Source organism: Amblyraja radiata, chromosome 16 (assembly GCF_010909765.2).
Source record: "Amblyraja radiata isolate CabotCenter1 chromosome 16, sAmbRad1.1.pri, whole genome shotgun sequence".
Taxonomy (NCBI): Eukaryota; Metazoa; Chordata; class Chondrichthyes; order Rajiformes; family Rajidae; genus Amblyraja; species Amblyraja radiata.
In genome coordinates, this window is record NC_045971.1 from 19,183,310 (window position 1) to 19,203,075 (window position 19,766).

Genomic DNA, 19,766 nt, shown 5'->3' on the forward strand with positions numbered 1-19,766 from the left:
GAAACCAGCCCAAGCGTTTCTACGGAAACGTATACACATGGTCATGGCATATTTAGATGACATACTCATTATGTGCAAAAACTTTGGAATTGGCAAAACAAACTGTAACAGCCACAAAAAAGTTATTTGGGGGAACTGGGATTCATTTCATCCAGTTAAATCTAAACTAACGTCTCCCACTACTATGGACTACCTGGGGTTTTCACCATTGACTCAGTTCACATGTCGGTGACTCTGCCTAAGGGAAAGGCTACAGATTTAATAGAGGCTTATAAAAACCTCACTGACATCAGCAAACCATCCATCAGATTGGTAGCCAAAGTAATTGGCATAATGATGGCTGCCTTTCTAGCCACACAATTTGGACCTCTACATTACCAAAACATTCAGAGAGCAAAAAAACAAGCACTCTAAATTATGCAGGTCACTTTGACAGATCTGTGAAACTACCAATCAGGCTAAAATGGAACTAAAATGGTGGATAGATAACTCTAGCCTTGTTCCTATCTAAGCATTGTCAGTAACCTTTTCCATGGTACTACAAACTGATGCCAGTACAATTGGTGCGGAGCCACCAATACCAATACCACCGTGGTAGCATACATTAACCACAGGGTGGAAACAAATCGACATCATGTGACAATCTGGCCATACAAATTGGCAATGGTGTCTCCAGAAAGATGTTTGGATATCAACCACTTATCTACCAGGAAGACTAAATTCAGTGGCAGACACCAGGTCCCAGTTATCAAGTTATGTTACACAGGAACCAGACCCTGGGGCAGCGGCGACAGATGCATTTTTCGCTGCATTGGAGGGGAGGGGAAATTGTTTATTTACGCATTCCCTCCTTTCCTGCCTCATCAGTCGGGTATTAAGGAAATACAACAGACTCTGCATCTGGAATTGGTAGTACCCGATTGGCCTACACAACCATGGTTCCCAGTGGTATCAAACATGGAATCAGAGACATGAACATCCCATCTGTTCTGGAATATCTGGCAGGCCTCCACTACGATGAGGGGCTCAGTTACAGTGCCATCAACTGTGCCAGAAGTGCCCTATCGACTTACCTATGGCAGGGGACAGACCATTACACTGTTGGGACTGACCCACTGGTACAAAGCCTATGAGGAGTACCAGATACTCCCATATATGGGATGCGAGTATAATCCTGAAGATGCTCAAGAATTGGTCTCCAGCAACAGTTCTGTCCTTACACAGACTGACATTAAAACGGTCATGCTAATGGTATTGGTCACGGCACAAAGGATAGTCACTGCAAAACAAGACTGGACAACATGACTTTCTCAACGGAAAATATTACGTTTCATATTTATGAGATAGTAAGCAGAACAGAAAAAGGGATTAGCAGGCCTCTATATACAATTAGGTCATACCCAACAGATGACCGTCTGTGTATAATAAAACATCTGTCGTTACACATGGAGAAAACGAATATCCTAAGAGGCAATGAAAAGGCACATTTTTTATCAGCCACTAGCAACCACACCAAGAGTGACGGTCCAGACCATCTCAAGATGGCTGAAACAGTTGCTAAACACAGGCTGGGGTGGATACTAACATTTTAAAAATCTCTTTCCACCAGGGCTGCAGCTACATCGGCAGTGATACAGTTGGATGTACCAATGGACCAAATCCTCAAGGCAGCAGGATGGTCTGGAGGGGAAAAACATTCTAATTATTTGTAATAAACCAGTAATGAAACCTGGAACATTTGCAGAAACAATTTAAGTTCTGTAAATTAATTTAAACCCATATAAAGAGGTTATAAACTTGTGTTAAAAATTTTATGATTTCAATGTCGAATTCATGTCCAAATTATGTTAACACAATCCTCCCAACAGTCAAGGCAGACGTGATGCATGGACTCGTTCCACGGCATGAAATCACAGAGCTTTAAAATCTTCACGTAGTCACTCACGTGACTCCGAAGTAAAATAGTAAGATTAAATGAGACCTTACCAGTTTGAAGTTTGATCTGTATTTTATGAGGAGTTACGATGAGGGATTACGTGCCCTCCGCTCCCACCCAGATCATATACTTAACTGGTACCTCTTCTCTAATCTTACTATGTTTAGTCATTACAGTTATCTGTGATTCCACACCGCTGCTTTGAAGAATGACACGCATGCGCCTGGCGGGCTTCTTCACGTAATCCCTCATCGTAACTCCTCATAAAATACAGATCAAACTTCAAACTGGTAAGTTCTCGTTTAATCTTACTATTTCTTGCATCTACGGGGGAAAAAAAGATTGCCTGACCATTACCAAGACTTTTTCTGTTACAGTTTGCTTTTTCATAACAGAATCCTCAATCATCTCCAATGTTCCATTAATATTTTGACAAAGAGATGTATGGCTAAGCCAGTGCCGTTTGCAACTAGTTTAGGCTCATTTAAAACAAAAACAAAAATTTACATAAAATATATACATGTTTTTCAAGGGACATTAGCTTCCAAGAAAAGTGTTGTGATGCATGGTTTAGGCCACAGTAAACGACTGGAAAACGCTCAAACTCAGTAAGTCAATTTGGCAGGTTTTGGAGCTATCATCCTACAATTGTTTTGATTTAATATGGAGCATAATTCGCATTCTGGCCTTGAAACCAGTTCCACCTCATCTACCAGGCTTATGGAGTTCTGACGGGTTTTCTGCACTCTATACTTAATTAGACACCCTCCTGCTACAAACTTGCTTTGCTGAGCTTTCCCACAAGCCAGTATGAGCCAGATAATTGTAAGGTGCATGCCAAATGCCTACACACAATTTAATACAGTGTAGCCCAAGCTGAATGTCCATTTTAAAATCACCCGTCTCTGTAGGACTGGCATTCCCTCCTTACTCATCTATGTTTATAACAGGCTACAATTAAACCACTGCTGGTTGAACTGAAATCCAGGCTCACGATTTTTAGAAAACAACATAAAAACTGGCGTCCTTATCCTGTGGTGTAATACTTTCACTTGAGGTTGAGAGATTAAAGTAATCTTGAATTCAATCGCTCAACAGCTGCTGCAGAGCTTTCTGTGGCCGCCTCTGCCAGCATCTCGTGGATTTGAAATTTGGAAGTGAAGAACAACATGCAATTGCTTCTCTATTTGTTTGAGTTTAATGCGAGTGAAAACTTTAACCATCTCCTGTCCGCAGCTGCATTTAGTGCATTACTGTTGTGATGTGGGAAACTCACCAGTCAACATGTGGAGAGGATGTTTCCACCATTGGGAGAGTCTAGGACCAGTGGCCATAGCCTCAGAATTAAAGGACATGCCTTTGAAAAGAAGATGAGGAGAATTTCTTTGGTGGTGAATCTGGGGAATTCATTGCCACAGACGACTGTAGTAGCAAAGTCAATGGACATTTTTAAGACGGAGATTGACGGACTCTTGATTAGTATGGGTGTCAGGGGTTATGGGGAGAAGGCAGGAGAATGGGGTTGGAGGGAAAGATAGATCAGCCATGATTAAATGGCGGTGTAGACTTGATGGGCCGAATGACCTAATTCGGTTCTTACAACCCATGAGCACACCAACATTCCGTGTGAATGTTGTGTGAACCTTTAAAATAAGGGATAGGTATAGGTCAGGACAACAAGAGATTAAACATAGAAACATAGAAATTAGGTGCAGTAGGCCATTCGGCCCTTCGAGCCTGCACCGCTGCAGATGCTGGAATTTTGAGCAAAGGTACAAAAGACTGGAGATTAGATTGATTTTATTGGCCAATAAAGCAATTAGCAACTGCAGACCCCTATTGGCACGTTAATATTGACACAACTGAGCTGTAAACCTTGCTTTCCTCATTTGCTGTCCATTGGAAAATTGCAGCTCATTTACCATGCCCAGTGATGGAGCTATCCATGCTCTCCTCGTTCAGGCTTCAAACTTCACAGAGAAGCAATGTTTTAATAAGCTCTCTGCTTTTTCTGCTAGAGAATTGACCTGACTAGTGGTGAGTTAGTGCAAAACACAAAATGCTGGAAAAACTCAGCGGGTCAGTCGGCATCTGTGGAGGAAATGGACAGTTAAATTTTTGAGTCAGGATCCTTCTTCGGACTTACCCTCTTCAAAGATTACTTATTTTTAAAGAGAACGATATTGGATGTTAGAGGTGAGAGAAGTGAGTCAGGGCAGCACTTACATGTGAAGCCACATGAAAATTGCAGTAACATCACCTCATATTTCACTTGGGCAGCTTTCAACCCAGCCGTATGAACATTGATTTTTCTTATTTCAAGTAACCCTTGCATTCCCTCTCTTCCTTCCCCACCCTGAACATCCTACTAGTTCCACTGCTTGCTTTCTTGCATCCCTTTGTTATCACTTCACTCCAGCCAACTATGGACCATTATGGACTCCACCCTTTGTTGGTCATCTGTTGCCAGGCCCTGATTTGTTCTGACCTTTTCCTACCTCCAGATCCATCCCCTCTACTTTCAGTCTGAAGAAGGATCCTGACCAAGTACATAACTCATCTTTTTTTCTCCTGGGATGCTGCCCGACCCACTGATTAACTCCAGCACTTTGTGTCTCTCTTCAGTATAAACCAGCATCCACAGTTCCTTTCTACAGCACTTACTTCCTTGTATTTGATGGGACAAGCTTGGATGGATTATAATCATGACCAGGGATGAGGTCTAGAGGTATTGCTGGAAAACCGTGTGCGGTTGTGGCGCCGACGGATGAGAAACCGAAGCAAAGAAGTGGGAGCCAAATAACCGAATGAAAACATAGCCGAAACGCCTACTAACCGAAAGGGCGGGACGCCTAAATGCAAACTAACCGAAAGGGCGGGACGCCTAAAAGCCAACTAACCGCAAGGCTGCGTCACCTAAAAGCAAACTGACCGAATGGCCGCTCTGCCGAAACACCACCTACCCAAAAGGTTGCCCAGTCACCTAAGGCTTGCAGATGCTGCCTGTCCCACTGAGTCACTCCAGCATTTGTCTCTATCTTTGCTGTCAGTGCCGCTCTGCATAAGTGGGGGAGAGAGAGAAGGGGGAGAGAGGGGAGAGAGAGAGAAAAGGGGAGAGAAAGAGAGGGGAGAGAGAGAGAGAGAGGAATGGAGAGAGGGGGAGAAGGGAGGGAGAGAGGGGGGGAGAGAGAGAAGCGCGAGGAGAAGGGTTCAGAGACTAGACGTGAGGACGAGGTGGAGGGTGATTCGGATGGGGGCCATATGGGAAGATGGCTGGGCGATTGTAATTGGAGGTAGACTAAGGAAGAAATGGGGAGACATGGGGGCGCTGGGCGCGTCCTCCTTGTTTTTCTACGTACTTTTTGGTGCGATGACTCTTAAGTGCCAGTAAACCAAATTGTACACCAAAGGTAAAATAATTCAAAAAATAAGTTCCAGACCCTCGGAAGAAGAAATTGTCGGAGTCTGAAAACCGTGACCACCAGATTCAAGAGCAGCTCTCTTCCCAACAACCATTATTACAGGTCTTGAACACTTCACACTATCCCCACAATGAACTTCAATGGACTGGTCTCAAGTTTAGTTCAGTTTAGTTTAGTTTAGTGTTACGTGTACCGAGGTTCAGGTGAAAAGCAGTTTGTTATGTGGGCAGTCCAGTCAGTGGAAAGACTATACATGATTACAATCAATCCACCCACAGTGTCCAGTTACAGGATAAAGGGAATATATATAACACAGTCCAGTAAAAAAACAATAATGTACAGTGCAGTAGAGTCCAGTAAAGTCTGATTAAAGATAGTCCGAGGGTCTCCAATAAGGTAGATGGTAGCTCAGGACCGCTCTCTATATCTTGATAGGGTGGTTCAGTGGACTGTGGTTGCTCTAAGGACTTTGGGGGGGGGGGGGGGGGGGGGGGGGGGGGGGGGGGGGGGGGGGGGGGGTTTGCACTGATATTGTGGTTATTAATTATCGAACTGTTCTGTATCATATATTATCTAGATGTATTGTGTTTACAGGCATGTTATGCTGTTACAATTAAGAATTTCATTGTTATGTCATTGGTACACAATTATACACTATTTAAGAGATTTGAGCTGAGATGGTATCTAACCACTGGCTTTTTTTTTTGTTGACAGCGTCCATCAGCCCTGTTCATTTATTAATTAGTGGCTTAGTTTAGTTGAGTTTAGTTTAGTTTAGAGATACAGAGCGTAAACAGGCCCTTTGGCCCACCGAGACCTCACCAACCAGCGATCCCTGCACTATCCCACACACACACACTAGGGACAATTTACACTTGTACAAAGCCAATTAAACTACAAACCTGTATGTTTTTGGAGAGTGGGAGGAAACTGAAAAGTGGGAGAAAACCCTCCCGGTCACAAGGAGAACGTACAAACAGCACCCGTAGTCGGGAAGGAACCCGGGTCTCCAGCGTGTAAGCACTGTAAGGCAGCAACTCTAACACTGCGCCACCATGCCCCCCTGTGTCTTAAACACCCACAATGCAGAGATTTTAATTTGGGTTAAAATTAGAGATGCCCGTACATATGTTTGATAATTACTTCAACAACTAATCTCTAGGCCTATTTGATAACATTACAGCTCCTAAACAAATTACATCTGCCGAACTGTGCTAGAATGCAATCAAGAAATATCCAACAGCGGATCCATCTGGATCATATTTATATTATGATAACAATTTAGTTGGAGTAATTTATCATCAGTCTTTCAGCAACTGGTGATAGAATGCTCCGACATGGACATGTAGATGGCAGCTTATGCCACAGCAACTCGGTCAAGATTACTGAAGGCACACAAGAAATTGCAGATGCTGGAATCTTCAGTAAAGTGCTGGAGGACCAGCGAATCAGGTAGTATCTGTGGAGGGAATGGACAGACGACGTTTCAGGTCAGGACCCTTCTTCAGACTGATGGAGTAGTAGGAGAAGAAAGCTGTAAAGGTGCTACCTTTGAATGATATGTGTGTATGCACAGTCTTGAATTGGCTCCCCATTGCATGCTTCTTCAGTCTCCAGTGATTATGTCAGGTTCAGCATAGGGATTCTTCTCAAAGTGTTGGAACATCTCATACCTGTCGGCATTTAGCACAGCAGATGCAATCTCTGAAACCAGCTGTACCACCATACAGAAAACACTCTTCCTGTGATTAGGGATTGTTGCAGGGGGTCTTGACCCAAAACGTCACCCATTCCTTCTCTCCAGAGATGCTGCCTGCCCTGCTGAGTTACTCCAGCTTTTTGTGTCCATCTTGGAATTTAATGAATGGTTGCTGTAATGATGGAAATGGTTTAAGGGGATGCTCTCAAGATTCAGATTGACCAGGCTAGGCTTTTGCACAATACTGCTGATAGGAGGTGTGCTCTTTATCCAGGGGAACCTGAAGACACCTAGAACTGGTGGGAACTGCTGGCAAAGTCCTGTAAAGACACAAATCCAGTCTCTCAATGCTTGCATATTGTGGAAGCTTGCCATGCAGACAAATTTGCAGACAAACGTCCATCCCTGCTCTGGCTGCTTCTGAGAGGAATAGATATCGTCCCCATGTATTGAAGCACAGCTTGGAAGGACCTCCAAACAAACTCCAGTGAGCAGCGTGCCTGGACTCAACAACTGAGATTGAGCATGACAAAGACTTCCGTGGGCAAAGCAGTTCATGCCTACGTGCATGTGTGTTTGTTTATGAAGCTACAGGGGGTCAGGGATCTCACTGAGAATGAACATAATGCAAGTTTGAGTGGCGTCTCTTTCAATTGCACAATTTCTGTGAAAAAGAAAGTAGAACCTTGTTGTGTCGTGAGGTAACTAGGACCTGTTATTTCTTATGACAAATAACAGGTGAGAGATGGAAACCTCAGCACGTGAATGTCACGTGTTACCTCCCTAACCGTTGTTTTCATTTGGGATTTGGTTGACTGGTAGATCTCTAGATCCTAACATGATCCGAGTTCCATCAATGATAGCATTGATTTTAGAATCTACTGGGAGCAGTTCCAGAAGAATCTCTTGCCATTATGGTCACACATGTGGAAAGAGGTTATCATCCTTCCTCTGATAACTGACCATCAGACACTCCTGAATAACTCTGTCCGTCCAAAGCTGGTTGATTATATGTTTACACTCTGGAAGGTTCCCAAAACCACAAAGTTGCCAGCCACTCATTGTGGTGAAGGTTTGTCTGCAGATGAATTTACACAATGTACAGAATCTTAAAAAAATCTGGATGAGATAATGAAGACACAAGGGAATGAAAATGCTGGAATCTTCTGTAAAAAAACAGACTGCTGGAGGAACTCAGCGGGTCAGGTAACATCTTTGGAGGGAATGGATAGACTATGGTGTAGAAGGGTCCTGGCCTGAAATGTTGTGAAAGAATGCTGCCTGACCCACTGACCCACTGAGACTCCACTGAGTACTATGTTTTTGGTTGCGATAAGATAATTTCAGACTACATAAGAATTTCAGTACAATTATAAATCATATGAGTGGTATGTAAAATTCAAAGTTAGAGAGCCTCTCTCTCCCTCTCCCTCTCTAGTCTGTCTACAAGATAATGCTGCTGATGTGAATATTTCTGAGGAAATTTCACCTCTTCTTCTAAAATGTCATGCCACAAACCTGACCTATTTTCATGATTTCCACAAGAATATAATTGTCCAAATTAGAGGAAGTCGAGTAAAAAGTGGAAATGCCACAAATCATAGCATCAACTGCTTGGGTAAATAATCGCTTTCAAGAAATCAATTCAAATGAAGCTGACAGAAACATGAATTTTAAGCTTCCTGGCTCCATAAATAATCTACACAATCAATGAAGAATTAATGAGGAGATGTCGACTTTCAAGTGTGATGTGCAACCGTCTTGTTTGTTTCTTTGTGCCGCTGGAAAACTTGCAGGGTGGCACAGTGGCGCAGCTGGTAGAGGCCAAAGACACGGGTTCAAATCTGACATAGAAACATAGACATAGAAAAATGGGTGCAGGAGTAGGCCATTCGGCCCTTCGAGCCTGCACCGCCATTCAACATAATCATGGCTGATCATCCAACTCAGTATCCCATCCCTGCCTTCTCTCCATACCCCCTGATCCTTTTAGCCACAAGGGCCACATCTAACTCCCTCTTAAATATAGCCAATGAACTGGCCTCAACTACCTTCTGTGGCAGAGAATTCCACAGATTCACCACTCTCTGTGTAAAAAATGATTTTCTCATCTTGGTCCTAAAAGACTTCCCTCTTATCCTTAAACTGTGACCCCTAGTTCTGGACTTCCCCAACATCGGGAATAATCTTCTTGCATCTTGGCTGTCCAACCCCTTAAGAATTTTGTAAGTTTCTATAAGATCCCCCCTCAATCTTCTAAATTCTAGCGTGACGTCAGGTGCTGTCAGTGTGGAGTTTGCGTGTTCTCCCTGTGACCACGCGGGTTTCCTCCCGATGCTCAGCTTTCCTCCCACATCCCAAAGACGTGCGGGTTTGTAGGTTAATTGACATCTGTAAATTGCTCCTTGTGTGTAGGGACTGGACGTAAAAGTAGGATGAAATAGAACTAGTCTGAAATGGTGATCGATGGTTGACGTGGACTCTGAGGCCTGTTTCCGTACTGTATTTTTCATCAATCAACCATGTAGAAGAGCAAGAGAGCTGCTACCAAGTGGCCTGACTACTATTAATCCTTCACTCTATGTTACGAGCACAGAAGTGCCATGAAAATAGGTCAGGATGTGGCATCGTTTCGTACATTGTCTGATTCAATCTTCATGAAAACTAAAGATAGAGGAGCATTAGGGACTTACTGAGGTTTTCCTTCTGGGTCCTCTGTGCCTCAGATCCACAAGTAAACGTGTGCTGTAGCAACCAACATAGTGCATGCAAGAGCAACCTGTACCCATTTTTTTGATTATTTGTTCTCGCGTGCAAGTCATGGAGTCATAGAGTTATACAGTAACAGGCCCTTTCAACCAACTCGCCCATGCCGACCAAGATGCCCCAACTTTGTCCTAATGTATTACATGAACATGCATCAAGCAAGAGCCTTTCACATTGCTTGTGAGGCCTGGTTCAGCAGGGACCATGAAGTGGAGTTCAGCACTCGGATCCCACCTTCTAGTGACATATGGTCCCAACTGCCTCCTCTCCACCCTGATAGCAAACCCTACCTGTATTGTCCAGCTTGCCACAGCAACAATCCCATGTCTGGAACTATAGCCTCATTCCTTTGGAGCCAAACCATACCCAGACCCGTCTACACCATCGCCTATCCTGTGTAACTGAAGGAGTGTCAAGAGTGCTTACTTGTCGTGTGTACTGGCAAAGGAACAATGACATTCTTACTTGCTACAGCTTTATGGACCCTTTAGGAGATGAGGAGGAATTCCTTTAGTCAGAGGGTGGTGAATCTGTGCAATTCATCGCCACAGATGGCTGTGGAGACCAAGTCAGTGGATATTTTTAAGGCGGAGATCGATAGTAAGTGTCTCAGGGGTTATGGGGAGATAACATGCAAATAAATGTACAATAACCAATAATACAATAAATTAGTAATCAATACCACAAGATAACTAGACCAAAATAGGACAAAACTAAAGTCTGTGATACAACCAAAACATAGTCCATAGTGGACTATAGTTGCTGAGGTAGGGTTGTGGATGGCATTGTGCAGTGTTCAAGATCCTGATGGTTGCTGGAATAAACTCTTCTTTGAATGTGATGGACAAGGTTTGCAGGCTCCTGTATCTTCTTCCTAATGGTGGCTGGGAAATGAGAGGGTGGCTGGGTGGAGTGGGTCTTTGATGATATTAGCTGCCTTATTGAGGCAGTGCCAGACTTCCCCAAACATACATTCACTGGAGATGGACACAAAAAGCTGGAGTAACTCAGTGGGTCAAACAGCATCTCTGGAGAAAAATAATAATAGGTGATGTTGCAGGTCGAGACCCTTCTTCAGACCTGAAACATCAGCTATTCCTTTTCTACAGAGATGCTGCCTGACCCATTGAGTTACTCCAGGTTTTTGTGTTGATCCGCGATTTAAACCAGCATCTGCAGTTCCTTCCAACACATTCACTGGAGCAGACCTTGCTCGTCCTACAATACCGCAGACACGTACTGAGTGCCAACCAGGCCTCGAGCCAGGCAATATGCTGCATCTAATTTCCACCCGTCTTTCTGGTTGGTTACATTTTATGTGTAATCAACATGAAAAACTCACTGAATTGTAACGTAATAATAGTCTTTCATTAATTTTTACAGCCAGGAATATGTGTAATATATATGTAGATGCAAAAAACAAAGTCCTGGAGGAAAACTCAGAGGATCAGGCAGAAACTGGGGAGGGGATAGACAAGTCAGACAAGCCTTGCCCGCAAAAGATAGACACAAAATGCTGGAATAACTCAGCGATGATTCTTTCTCCTGTCCCCACCAGTCCCCCTCCTCTTGGGCTCCTCTGGACATGCTGCGTTACTCCAGCATTTTTGTGTCTATCCTCGGTTTAAACTAGCATCTGCAGTTCCTTCCTACACATTTTCTCTTGCCCACAAAATATCTCTTGAGACGTTTGGCTGTTCTACGTTTTAGCAAAATCCCTGACATTCAACAACGTTAAAAACCTTTTATATATGAAATATTTTTGAAACATTTAACTATTTATGAAAAAATATAAATATAACCATAAATATAACTAAAGTAAAAATATAGCCTGTCCATTTCCTCCATAGATGCTGCCTGACCCTCTCAATTCCTCCAGCACTTTTTATTTTCCTTATATTCTGTGGATCGTATGCAACAGGAAGGTTGGTTGTAACAAACTCTCCTAAAGAGCTGCATCAAATGATATTGGCATTCATTCTGTCAGGCTGGACTTAATCGTCTTGAAGATACCTCCCACACTCAGCAGCCTTGGCACTCGGCAAGGACAGATGGAGAATGGGCAAAGTGAGAGCTGCCCTGATTGCTGCTAAGAGCAACAGTCGCACAACCTGATCGCGGCACACTTCCAGAGACCTATGTTTGGAAACTGCTTTCCAATCTCAGTAGAAGTCTTTCTCAAAACCAATGGCATCCATTGATATGAGATGAAAACAGGGCTTTAGCTTAAGCTAAATCAGGCCCTTCAGCCCACGCCGACCAGCAATCCCCGCACATTAACACTATCCTACACACACTAGGGGCAATTTACCAAGTATACAAACCCAAGCCAATTAACCTACAAACCTGTACGTCTTTGGAGTGTGGGAGGAAAGCGAAGATCTTGGAGAAAACCTACATGGTCACTGGGAGAACATACAAACTCCGTACAAACAGCACCCGTAGTCGGGATCAAACCCGGTTCTCTGGCGCTGCAAGCGCTGTAAGCCGCCCTTACTTAAGGGAAAAAAAACAACCCAGTGTTTACTGCCAGCAAATGGCCTGAGAAGCCTTGGTCATATTGATTTACGGAATAACACAGGACATTGCACTCGATCGGTAGGTTCTTGCAAATTATTTTCTCTGCCCACAGTCAGATTTTTCTAGACATGCAGCTGTAGCAATGGCTGTAAAGATTACATGTTGGCATTCACCCAGAGAGTCCAAGACTGTCGACTCAGTTCTTTCAATGGTTTTCACAGACACACTCATAATGTGAAGTGAAATGTCTGCTATAATCAATTGATGTAAAGTACAAGCCTAATGCTAAATGACATTTAGTTGGTGGCTCTTGTCTACCTAGTATACCGAGAACATCAAGGTCAAAACATAGAACATACTGTACAACAGTACAGAAGACACAAGGAACAGCAGATGCTGGTTTACAACAACAAAAAAAGTGCTGGAATAATTCAGCGGGCCAGGCAGCATCTCTGGAGAACATGGATAGGTGAAGTTTCAGGGTGATTGCCAGTCTGAAGAAAGGTCACGACATGAAACATCACTTATCCATGTTCTCCAGAGATGCTGCCTGACCAACTGAGTTACTCCAGCACTTTGTGTACTTATTTAGAACAGTACAGCACAGGAACAGCCCCTTCAGCTCACAACGTCCATGCTGAACATGATGTCAAGTTAAACCAATCTTGCCTGCACCGCATTCATATCCCTCCATTCCCTGTATATGACAGTACATAAGAAAATTAATTGGAATAGGTTTTCTCAAGGAGTTGGCTCTTTCTACACTTTGATAATCCAAATGTAAGCCACAAAACCTAATAGTTTCCATAGATGCCTGCTGTTGCAGATTGCCTCAGCACTTACCTGCCCCCCCCCCCCCCCACCCCCTTATCTATAGTCCTCTTTAATCCCTTTCCAACTGTTCAGCTGGTTTTGTGATATAATAATAATAATACGTAATTCATTACCTTCCAATGTGAGCTCTCTGGTTATTATACCCATGAATTTGATTTCACTGCATAAGAGGACATTTTCTTTCTGCTTGCATCTGAATTTAAAGTGGTTCTGTTCAACACCTCCTGCTATCTCTCTTTCTTCTTCGGAAAATGCCTCAGTATTCGGATTATCTTCCCTCAAGGTGAGGTCAAAATATCTCTGGGACCATCTATCAGAATCACACAGCTAAAGGAGTGCAGTTTCCACATTGTCTCCAAAATAGAACATAGAGCATAGAATAGTATAGCAACAGCAACAGGCCCTTTGACCCACAATGTCTGCGCCCAACATGATGACAAGACAAACTAATCTCACCTGCCTGCACATGATCTATAATCCCTTCATTCCCTGCACACCAATGTGCCTATCTAAATGTATCTTAAATACCACTATTGTGCAGCGTCCACCATCACCCCTGGCATCACATTCCAGGCCCCCACCATGCTCTGTGTCAATAAAAACGTGCTTCAGAAATCACCTTTAATCTTTGTCACTCTCGCCTTAAAGCTCTGCTCTCTAGTTTTTGACATCTCCACCCTGGGTAAAAGGTTCTGACAGTCTACCCTGTCTATACCTCGCTTAATTTTATATATTTCTATCAGGTCTCCCCTAACCTCCTGTGCTCCAGAGAAAACAATTATTGTCTTTCCAACCTCTCTTTATAGCTTCAGGCAGCATTCTGGTAAACCTCTTTGGCAACCTCTCCAAAGCCATATCCTAGCTGGAACCTTTTCTTCAGATCTATCGCCTCTCAACATCTAACGGGTTTGCCCCATAATATGATGCCAGTTTTAAACAATAGAGAATAGGTTCCCTTAAAGATCAGCATGGATATATATGTGTGGACCCACCGGAAATGGATGAGATTATTAATGACTATTTTTCATCTGATTTTACTGTGGGGAAGATCGTGGAAGCTAAGGAATTGAGGCGAATGGATTGTGATATCTTGCAATTACCAGAGAGGAGTTACTGACCATCTTAAAGCAGAGTAAGGTGGAGACACCCCGAGTACCTGACCGAGTGCATTCTCGGACCTTGATGGAAGCTAGGGAAGAAATAATTAGCAGAAGTGCCACTTGCTTCTAAATTGCAATAAGCTTCAAAAGGCACAAAGGCAAATGGCATTCAACTTTAAGAAGCTTCCTGAAATTTGAATTGTTGTAAAAGGTCAGCGAATAATTATGTACTCTGAAATGTCAATAAGAGAATGCCAAGGCATGATGACAATAGTTACAGGTGATAAATGGTGTAGGAAGAGCTTTGCTCCATTGCAGTTAGAGAAAAGCTTAGAGGAAATTATTCAAATGGAGGTTCTGATGTGGAGGAATAAGGAACTGTAGGACTGGAGATAGACACATAAGCTGGAGTAACTCAGCGGGGCAGGCAGCATCTCTGGAGAGAAGGGATGTGTGACAGGTCGAGATCCTTCTTCAGGCTGGTTAGGGATAAGGGCAATGATAGATATAGATGATGATGCGGAGAGATAAAGAACAATGAATAAAAGGTATGCAAAATTGTAACAATGATTAAGGAAACAGGCCATTGTTTGTTGTTTGTAGGGTGAAAATGAGAAGCTAGTGCGACTTGGGTGGGGGAGGGATAGGGAGAGGGAATGCCGGGGCTACCTGAAGTGAGCAAAATCAATCACTGGGCTGGGAGAGATTCAGATGGAAAGGATTAGAGATTGCACAGTGACAGTCATGGGGAAAGGGTTGGGAGACTTGGGAAGAATAGATCAGTGTAATTATCGCAAGGATGGGTTAGGAAGGTTGCTTAGAGAGCTAATATAACAGAGTCTGTGAACACACTGTCAGTGAGGGCTGGATGTGCCGGCCACACAGTGGCGTAGCTGATGGAGCTGCTGCCTCACAGTGCCAGGGACTCAGGTTCAATCCTGACCTCGGGTGGAGTTCTTCAGACTGACGAAGGATCCCGACCTGAAACGTCACCTGTCCATGTTCTCCATGGATATTGCCGTACCTGCTGAGTTACTCCAACACTTTGTGTCTTTTTTGTTCAATGCATAATTTCATTCAATGATTAAAATCTGGCTGTTCTAAAGCACATGGAAACAGTAAAGTGAAACTGTGGTCTTGCTGGAAATGTCCCATTGTCTGGGTGAATAATATAGCTTTCCTCAAGGGTTAACAATGGAATTTCTGCAGTAAAAGTGCATCCAGGTCTAATCACCTCTTCATGCTTCTTGCTGCTGTCTATGTAAATAATGGCTTCTGTTCCCAGCCCAGCAGGTTGGTGATTTAATCCCACACTGTAATCACTACATGTGGAGCCACAGTAGTAACTGTGCTATCACAAAAGCAGTTAATAAAAATGATGTGCATACAATGAAAGACACTGCTCAGACACGGTTATCTTTGACGGGTTAGCTTCATACTCTGGTGGAACTAACTTTTTTACGACAGATTGTAAAACACCAACCATCTCCTTGTCCCTCAGTGACCCAGGAAATGCTGCCAGTTCACGGTACACATGGCAAGTTCAAGTTCAAGTGAGTTTATTGTCATGTGTTAATTAAATACTCTTGACTCTTGACTATTGAGACAGCTACTCACAAAGAAATGTGTATGGGGAAGGGGAACCAGGTTCTTGGAGTGCAACTAAATATCACTAACGAGAAGACACAAGAAAATGCAGATGCTGGAATCTTGAGCGATGTACAAAGTGCTAGAGGTAGAAACATAGAAACATAGAAATTAGGTGCAGGAGTAGGCCATTCGGCCCTTCGAGCCTGCACCGCCATTCAATATGATCATGGCTGATCATCCAACTCAGTATCCCGTACCTGCCTTCTCTCCATACCCTCTGATCCCCTTAGCCACAAGGGCCACATCTAACTCCCTCTTAATTATAGCCAATGAACTGGCCTCGACTACCCTCTGTGGCAGGGAGTTCCAGAGATTCACCACTCTCTGTGTGAAAAAAGTTCTTCTCATCTCGGTTTTAAAGGATTTCCCCCTTATCCTTAAGCTGTGACCCCTTGTCCTGGACTTCCCCAACATCGGGAGCAATCTTCCTGCATCTAGCCTGTCCAACCCCTTAAGAATTTTGTAAGTTTCTATAAGATCCCCTCTCAATCTCCTAAATTCTAGAGAGTATAAACCAAGTCTATCCAGTCTTTCTTCATAAGACAGTCCTGACATCCCAGGAATCAGTCTGGTGAACCTTCTCTGCACTCCCTCTATGGCAATAATGTCCTTCCTCAGATTTGGAGACCAAAACTGTACACAATACTCCAGGTGTGGTCTCACCAAGACCCTGTACAACTGCAGTAGAACCTCCCTGCTCCTATACTCAAATCCTTTTGCTATGAAAGCTAACATACCATTCGCTTTCTTTACTGCCTGCTGCACCTGCATGCCCACTTTCAATGACTGGTGTACCATGACACCCAGGTCTCGCTGCATCTCCCTTTTTCCTAGTCGGCCACCATTTAGATAATAGTCTGCTTTCCTGTTTTTGCCACCAAAATGGATAACCTCACATTTATCCACATTATACTGCATCTGCCAAACATTTGCCCACTCACCCAGCCTATCCAAGTCACCTTGCAGTCTCCTAGCATCCTCCTCACAGCTAACACTGCCCCCCAGCTTAGTGTCATCCGCAAACTTGGAGATATTGCCTTAAATTCCCTCATCCAGATCATTAATATATATTGTAAATAGCTGGGGTCCCAGCACTGAGCCTTGCGGTACCCCACTAGTCACTGCCTGCCATTGTGAAAAGGACCCGTTTACTCCTACTCTTTGCTTCCTGTTTGCCAGCCAGTTCTCTATCCACATCAATACTGAACCCCCAATGCCGTATGCTTTAAGTTTGTAAACTAATCTCTTATGTGGGACCTTGTCGAAAGCCTTCTGGAAGTCCAGATACACCACATCCACTGGTTCTCCCCTATCCACGCTACTAGTTACATCCTCGAAAAATTCTATAAGATTCGTCAGACATGATTTACCTTTTGTAAATCCATGCTGACTTTGTCCAATGATTTCACCACTTTCCAAATGTGCTGCTATCCCATCTTTAATAACTGACTCTAGCAGTTTCCCCACTACCGATGTTAGACTAACTGGTCTGTAATTCCCCGTTTTCTCTCTCCCTCCCTTCTTAAAAAGTGGGGTTACGTTTGCTACCCGCCAATCCTCAGGAACTACTCCAGAATCTAAAGAGTTTTGAAAGATTATTACTAATGCATCCACTATTTCTGGAGCTACTTCCTTAAGTACTCTGGGATGCAGCCTATCTGGCCCAGGGGATTTATCGGCCTTTAATCCATTCAATTTACCCAACACCACTTCCCGGCTAACCTGGATTTCACTCAATTCCTCCAACTCCTTTGACCCGCGGTCCCCTGCTATTTCCGGCAGATTATTTATGTCTTCCTTAGTGAAGACGGAACCAAAGTAGTTATTCAATTGGTCCGCCATATCCTTGTTCCCCATGATCAACTCACCCGTTTCTGACTGCAAGGGACCTACATTTGTTTTAACTAATCTCTTTCTTTTCACATATCTATAAAAACTTTTGCAGTCAGTTTTTATGTTCCCTGCCAGTTTTCTTTCATAATCTATTTTTCCTTTCCTAATTAAGCCCTTTGTCCTCCTCTGCTGGTCTCTGAATTTCTCCCAGTCCTCCGGTATGCTGCTTTTTCTGGCTAATTTGTACGCATCATCCTTCGCTTTGATACTATCCCTGATTTCCCTTGTTATCCACGGATGCACTACCTTCCCTGATTTATTCTTTTGCCAAACTGGGATGAACAATTTTTGTAGTTCATCCATGCAGTCTTTAAATGTCTTCCATTGCATATCCACCGTCAACCCTTTTAGAATTAATTGCCAGTCAATCTTGGCCAATTCACGTCTCATACCCTCAAAGTTACCTTTCTTTAAGTTCAGAACCATTGTTTCTGAATTAACAATGTCACTCTCCATCCTAATGAAGAACTCAACCATATTATGGTCACTCTTGCCCAAGGGGGCACGTACAACAAGACTGCTAACTAACCCTTCCTCATTACTCAATACCCAGTCTAAAATAGCCTGCTCTCTCGTTGGTTCCTCTACATGTTGATTTAGATAACTATCCCGCATACATTCCAAAAAATCCTCTTCCTCAGCACCCCTGCCAATTTGATTCACCCAATCTATATGTAGATTGAAGTCACCCATTATAACGGTTTTGCCTTTGTCGCACGCATTTCTAATTTCCTGTTTGATACCATCTCCAACTTCACTACTACTGTTAGGTGGCCTGTACACAACACCCACCAGCGTTTTCTGCCCCTTAGTGTTTCGCAGCTCTACCCATACCGATTCCACATCCTGCAAACGAATGTCCTTCCTTTCCATTGCATTAATCTCCTCTCTAATCAGCAACGCTACCCCACCTCCTTTTCCTTTCTCTCTATCCCTCCTGAATATTGAATATCCCTGGATGTTCAGCTCCCAGCCTTGGTCACCCTGGAGCCATGTCTCCGTGATCCCAACTATATCATAGTCATTAATAGCTATCTGCACATTCAACTCATCCACCTTATTACGAATGCTCCTTGCATTGAGACACAAAGCCTTCAGGCTTGTTTTTACAACACTCTTACCCCTTATACAATTTTGTTGAAAAGTGGCCCTTTTTGATTTTTGCCCTGGATTTTCCGGCCTGCCACTTTTACTTTTCACCTTGCTACCTATTGCTTCTACCCTCATTTTACACCCCTCAGGTACGCGGAGGGTCAGGCAGCATCTGCAGAGTGAATAGACAGACGATGTTTCAGTTCGGTACCCTTCTTCAGACTGATCAACAGATGACATTTGAGACTGAAGAAGCATCCCGACCCGAAATATCATCTGCCTGGCCCGCTGAGTTCCCCTGGCACTTTGCTTTTTGATCACCAACAAGGCTTGTTCATTGAGACTTGGAGAATTGGCATGTATAATATAGAACTGTGGATTAGCTGCATCGGCTGAAGAAACTGAGGGAACCTGCACAAGTGTTTCAGGTATTTGTCACGCTTGTTACATAAACAAGATTGTATACGAACTGGTGCTAGCATCTACACACAATTCACAGCTCCATTTCCAAGCGACATGAACAACTTTCAAAAAGAATATTATAAACAAGAGATTTAGTGAAGCTAAGCACCGTGAGGCATTTACAAGATGCACGGAATGCTAAGTTGAAACCTTCCTCCCGCTGTCTTTGGCTCAGTATGTTACAATGGTAGCTTTCAAATGCCTGAATGTACAACATGTATTGTATCATGGAAACCAATGTGGTCATGGGGTTATCATGCAAACTCCACACAGATGACACCAGCGATTAGGATTGAATCCAGGCCACTGGAACAGGGAGGCAGCAGTTCTATTTGCAGTGACACTATGCCAGTACACAATGCTTGAATGTACGGAGTTTTCAGAACTTTGAG